A 7,014-nucleotide genomic window follows, 5' to 3' on the forward strand; every position below is an offset into this window, starting at 1 on the left:
TGAAGAAACACTAGGTCGAATGAATCCTTTATCAAGCAGTTCCTGCAATTGAACCTTCAATTTTTTCAATTATGCCGGAGCCATTCTGTATGGAGCTTTGGATATAGGAATAGTGTCTGGCTCTAGTTCAATCGTAAAATCAATCTCCCTTGGCGGAGGCAATCCCGGAAGTTCTCTGGAAACACATCGGGATAATCCCCCACAACTGGTTCAGAGGTTAGTGCAACCTCGGTTTCCCTTGTGTCAACTACGTTAGCCAAGATACTCTAGACACCTTGGTTAATCAATCTCTTGGCCTTAACCACCGAAATCACCTTGGGCAAAACTATTGTCCTGGCCCCTTTGAACTTAAAGCTGGCTTCTCTAAGGGGGAGGAGAAGGGCTGTCTCTTATACACATCTAGATGTGTATAAGAGACAGGCCTTAACCACCGAAATCACCTTGGGCAAAACTATTGTCCTGGCCCCTTTGAACTTAAAGCTGGCTTCTCTAAGGGGGAGGAGAAGGGTTAAAATTCACCTTCTTAACGAGAACAGTCTATACTAGCATGGTTGGTAGCCAACCAATCCATGCTCAGAATTACATCGAAATCACGCATGTCTAATACTATCAGAGTCACATTAAGGGTGCGGTTTGCTATTTCTAACTAACATGCTTTTATCTTTTTATTTGCTACCATAATTTCTCCTAACGGTGTAGATACTGACAAAACATAGCCCAAAGGTTCCAAAACTAACATAGCATGCTTTACGAACGACGAAGAAATGAAAGAGTGGGACGAGTCAGAGTCAAACAATGTCAAGGCATAGTGTCCTAAGATTGGGAGCATACCTATCACTACTGTTCCCGAGTGCTCAGCTTCCCGATGACTGGTGGCATAGACCCGACCCTGCTGCTGCTGTCGATTTGAACTACCTTGATGCGAACTCGAAGGTAAAAAAAAAATAGTTGGTTAATTTGGGAAAAGGAAGATGGAAGTAGGTTATAAAAATTAGGGCCTCGGGCTGCGTGCAAAGAAAAAAAAGATTTCTTTTTCTTTTTTCTTCTTCCTTCTCCAGCCGCACGCCCCCCTCCCAATAAACTTTCGTCCTCGAAAGTTCTAATCCTGGAAGAGTTCTAGATGTAGTGCCCTCATCTCGTACTCTCGTTCCTAAGTTGCTTCCTCAAACTGATGATTCTGCTTAGAACCTTCACCAGTGGCACCTCCTTGCTGCGCAAAACTTTCACCTCTCTGGCCACAATTTGCACGGGCTTCTCCTCGTAACTCAAGTTTTCATTCAGTTGCAAGGGCTCAAAGTCCACCACATGAGACGGGTCCGTTAAATACTTCCTCAGCATAGAGACATGAAATACATTATGGACAACAGAAAGAGACGATGACAAGGCCAACCGGTAAGCCACAGAGCCGACCTGGTCCAAGATCTCGAATGGTCCTACAAAACGCGGACTTAGCTTACCCTTCTTTCCGAATCTCAGGACACCCTTCATCGGCGCCACTTTCAAGAACACCTTGTCACCTGCTTTGAACTCCAGATCTTTATGCCTAACATCCGCGTAATTTTTCTGTCTACTTTGCGCCGCTAGCATTCTAGCTTTCGAAACCACTACTAGGGCATTGGTCTGCCGTATGCCCTATCTGTTTACATCTGAATCATGTCTCTGTGCCAATCAAACAGCGTCCCCGATGACGCTTCCCACATGACTTGCATACCGGCCTTTCCCTCCAAACTTCTCCTGACGTCGTAGCCTGTCGTTGGGCATGCCTTACTGACTTGCTTGTACTCTGGACCTTCTGCGGAGGTTCCGGAGCTTTCTGTTCAACCTTCATCTTCTGGTCAGGGGCCGTTTCCTCCATCAGGGACTTCAGAAACTCTATCATTAAAGAACAACCCAGGCATGCTACCGCTCGGAAGGCTGCGGTGTAGGTGGGAGGCTCCAGGGCTTGCACAATGCCTCACACCCCGTCTCGGAGTCCTTGCACAAACCTTTCAACCCTCTTTGCTTCGGTAGACACCAGGTTAAGGGCAAAACAAGATAATTTGTCAAACTTCTGTTCATACTTTTTCATTGTCATGGTCCCTTGCTTAAGGTTCATGAACTCAGTCTGCTTGTTGTACCTCACATGAGAAGAGAAGTACTTCTCATAAAATTGCTCTTTGAACTGATCCCATGTGGCTTGGCCTCCACCGGCTTTTATCATTTTCTCAGTCGAGCGCCACTAGCGCATTGCATTGTCGATGAGAACGAAAGCGACACACTACAGCTTCTGCTCCTCTGGACACCTCATGTACTGGAAGATCCCCTCAACAGTGGACAACCACAATTCTGCATTTGTGTGGTCTTTTTGGGATCCATTAAACATTAGAGGATCAGACTTCTTGAAATCTCGCAGGTATCTAGCTTCCAACGAAGGGCCTGCTACGGTCCAACTCATGGCCCTATCCCGATTCTAAACTGGTGGTAACAGGACTGACGAGGATGGCACCTGTTGTGACTGTACGTGCTAGGCGATCTGCTCAGCCACCATGCCCCTTAGCTGTCCCACCACAACCTGTGTGATGACGTTCCCAATAGCTGCAGCCATAGTTATATATTCTACTGAAATTTCTGAGGACGACGGTCATGATGGGGGCACAGTCGAAGTTCGAGGCTCGCTTCTTGGTCTAACCCTATGCCAGGTTGACCCAGAGGGGTCACGAGGTGGCGGGTCCTGTACCTCTTGGCTCTGCACCTCAGGTTCTTGTAGGTTGGGGTCCCGCTCCCCAACTACTTTCCTGCCTCGGTTGCCCCTTCCTCTAGTTCATGGTCCATACCTGGTGACCACACACATCACTTTAATACACACTAGCAGGGTAAACCATCAAACGACAACACACAAGTAGGATTTCATGTATATATATATATATATTTCCCTAAAGGTTTTAAAACAACATATCTAGCAATGATGAAAGATCCATTTGTGGCCATAAGGAACAGATTAGACTCATGATATAAGTCCGTCTATAGAACCTAAAACTTAGGCTCTGATACCAACTATAACGACCCTAGTTTCCTACTACATTCTAGGACGCTACTTCATGCATGCATAAGCTTAATCGTACAATTTCTTTTAAACCATCAAATACAAGAGCCAAAATTTTACTTAATAATGCTCAAACGATAATTAAACAATAATAAATAAACTAAAGTAAAATAATTTACTATTCGGGGTACCCCTAAACCCTACTAAAAACAAATGAATGAAATTAAATAGTCAAATAATAAAATTGATATATTTTGCATAAAAGTGCAAGACGCCTAACTCCTAAACCAGATTTCAAAATATGATACTATATGTGGAAGCAGTGAATCGTCTTAATGGCCAGGTCACAGATCTCTCTTGTCATGCACCAGTCTGTCATTACTCTTACCTGAAAAATAGGGAAAGAAAAGGGTGAGTATAAAAATATACTCAATAAGCAGTGCACTATTGGGCCCACTTAGTAATCTATGGACCTAAAATGGACAAGGGCATCATAAACATAGGCATAAGGGGCGAACCCGAAGGCACGTTTTCATAAGTAGTGATACAAAGGTCACAGGCATAAATACAAGTGGTGATCGCAAAAAGGACACCGTACATAAGCATAAGATGTGNGTTTTCATAAGTAGTGATACAAAGGTCACAGGCATAAATACAAGTGGTGATCGCAAAAAGGACACCGTACATAAGCATAAGATGTGGGCTCGAAGGCTCACACATGCGATGTGCATGGCCCAATGGTACACTAACAACTACTAAAATCTCATATGGACATAAGCATACAGTACAATCTCAGACATAAGCATGCAATCAAGGTCATGACTCAGTATCAAACTTTAACACCGTTACCCATATTTACAATGTTCACAGTCTACTCATACATCAAGCCTTAATACAGTCCATTCATATATCAACATTAGCCCACTATCCCCAGTTTACTTATGCACTTTATCATAGTATCCCTTAACCCTTACGTCCAACTTCATCACAGTATGAATACTTCAATTTCAGCACAAATACCCATAACAGATTTCATCACATTTTCACATATGGCATAAAAATTCCTCAGCAGGCTTATCAAAATCTTATGGCCACCAGCAGTAAACCACTTACCTCAGGCTAACGAACTGTCCCAAAATGAGACCTTACACCGCTCGAGAACTTCCTTCACCACCACATGTTCCTGAAACCAATCACAAATTAGGCCCAAGAATCCCAAAAGACAGTGGGCTACCAAAAGGGAACCGAAACTTACCCTGAACAGTAGAACGGTCAGAACCACCGCGATCCACGACGACCCAAACCAGTGACAGGCGGACGGAGAAGACAACACGGCTGGAAACGACGCGACTCGCTGCTTCAGCGTTCGGCGGCTTCGTTTGTGTTGGGGGACGGACAAGCTCGCGAAGAAGAAGCATAATCGGCGAACTCGCGCGGCTGACGACGGATTTGTGAAGAAAGCTCGGTGGCTCGCGGTCGACGATGGAAACGAAGATCGGCGAAGGGACTTAGTTGATGACGAGCGACGGCACAGAGAAGAAGGCTCGATCGGTAACTAGAAAAGAAGGGGGGGGAGGGGGAAGCGGGCATGCGGCTAGAGGAGGAGGAAGAAGAAGAAAAAAGAAAAAGAAATCTTTTTTTTTCTTTGCACGTTGCCTGAGGCCCCAATTTTTATAACCCTACTTTCATCTTCCTTTTCCCAAATTAACCAACTATTTTTTTTTTCTTTTTTAAAACTTTGGGGCATCACATTTTATTTTGTCTTGACTTGATGTCGTATTTCCTTCTTTAATAGTCTCTTCAAGATTCATAGCATTCAAGTGGATTTCGAATCAAACACCCATGACAAATAATTATTGTTATTAACATCAAGGGCAAAAAATTCTAGTTTTGTGAGATTTGTCATAGCAGAACTATCATAAAATATTATATTTATATTAGAAATTTAATAGATATTAAATATGCAAAATAACATTAAATTTATTAATTATAACAAAGAGGAAAAAAATTGACATATTTTTAGGACCTATATTTAGGGGAAAAAAGAATAGGAACTCGTGCTGATAACGTGTTGTGAACTCGAGGAACACAACGAGAACACATATACCAATAAAATATAATATTAAAATTAATATAATATAATAATAAAAGAAACAAAATAAAATAAATTAGCAAAATATAAAATAAGAAATTTATCAAAATTCTTCACTTTCTCCAATTTTCATGGAATTTCCCGACGTGTGTCTTCCAAAACTCACAAAATGCCATTATTATAGACAATTTCGCAAGTAGGAGTGGATTACATGAACACTAATAATGTATAATGTTGAGACACATAGACAATACTTTAAAAAATGAAACAAGATACATGGTCAATAGATATTAAACATGAACATCTATTATTATAATATTTATAATACAATACAATATCCGGATTTCAACAATTTTTTCAATAACCAGGTAAGCAAAGGCGAATTTTTTTCCCATCATAAATGTGTTTACTTTTTATTTATTGATTTGATTGATAACAGTGTTATATTTTTCTGTCTTTTCTTTCCTTTCTTTCTCCAAATTCATAGGAATAATATGTTTTTTTTTTCTGGTTATAAATTGATTCAATTTTTTTATATGTATGTAAATTAACTAAAATAAAATTTTATTTCTTTAAATTTTTTTCGATAAATAAAACAAATCAGAACAATGTTTCTATATGGTGGGGAAGGGGGAGAAAAGAAAGCAAGTGTGGTAGTTTTAAAAAGAGAGAGAGAGAAAAAAATATGTGAAAAATGAAACAAAAAAAAAAGGAAAAAAAAATGAGATGGTTTGGGTTTTTTTTGGAAATAAGAGCAAGAAAACATCAATATATATGTAATAAAAAAGAGTAGAATAAATTCTAAAAAGGAGAAAGAATACTGTCGTCAATGAGGCAGGAACAGTTGATGTCCACAAAGAGAGATAATTAAAAAAAAAAAAAAAAAAAACTACCACTAATGATTAGACATCGAAATTAAACAGATTTTTTTAAAAAATAACAAAAACAGATTGCAAAAACTAAAATTGAGTTCGGTGTGTCAACATCCCAACACATCTATATAAAAAAGGATAGACAAATTTTATAACTTGAAATGAGAAATAAAATTTTTAAAATAACATTTAATTAATAGGAAACATTTAAAACAAAATCTTATTTTACTCTGATTCTTTAAACATTTGAAGTCATGATCCCATAAAAAAAAAGTGTAATTTTTTTTTTTAATTAGGTCATTTTAGAATTGAGGAACATTTTTTTCCATTAAAATAATGTGAGAAAATATTAAAATTTCTCAAATCTTCATAGGACAACCTTTTATTAAAGGAAATCCTTTTTTTTTCTTCTTTATATTGAATTAAATTCTTTTTTATCTTAAATAAAATTTAAGACTTCTAGGGTTTGTGACCCCTCACATAAAATTTTTTTTATAGAAAATGGAACTTTCAAATAGTTAATGAAAACATATCAGAAACAAATCTCGATCTCTCAAATAATTTATTTTTCATCTCAAGAATGCTAGAAAGTCGGACTTCCAAATATTTGTAGATTTTAGACCCGTTTGGATTGATTTGATAAAAAGTGTTTTTCAAGAAACTCATTTTTATTTAAATACTTTCGATAAAAACGGATTAAAATATACTTAAAAAGCTATTTTGAGTTGTCGACAAACACTTCAATTTATTTTAAAATGACTTATTTTTTCAATTAAACACTTAAAAATGTATTCCAAATACACTTTTTATCGTTAGATAATTTATAAAGATGCAAATAAAGATCAAGGAGATTAGCATCATAACATGAACTTTGTAAAATGTAAAAAAAATGACTGTAAAAAACATGAAGATATAATGAATATACAAGATCTAAGGTCAACCAATTTACAACTTTTTGGTGTCTTAAAAGAAATTTTTGGAGCATTTGCAGAAAAGTGCGAAAAGAAAAAATACATTGTTGGCAAAGA

General features: G+C 38.1%; 1 long non-coding RNA gene across 1 annotated transcript; it reads right to left on the reverse strand.

Annotated features, from left to right (window-relative positions):
• Positions 1-3,220: 3,220 nt before the first annotated feature.
• LOC120089471 lies at positions 3,221-4,881 on the reverse strand. Its single transcript, XR_005485186.1, has 3 exons — positions 4,278-4,881; positions 4,136-4,205; positions 3,221-3,410 (listed from the first exon to the last, which is right to left on the reverse strand). It is a non-coding gene; the product is annotated as an uncharacterized LOC120089471 (long non-coding RNA).
• Between the last annotated feature and the right edge of the window lie 2,133 nt (positions 4,882-7,014).

The sequence above is a fragment of the Benincasa hispida genome, chromosome 10, assembly GCF_009727055.1.
Source record: "Benincasa hispida cultivar B227 chromosome 10, ASM972705v1, whole genome shotgun sequence".
Lineage (NCBI taxonomy): Eukaryota > Viridiplantae > Streptophyta > Magnoliopsida > Cucurbitales > Cucurbitaceae > Benincasa > Benincasa hispida.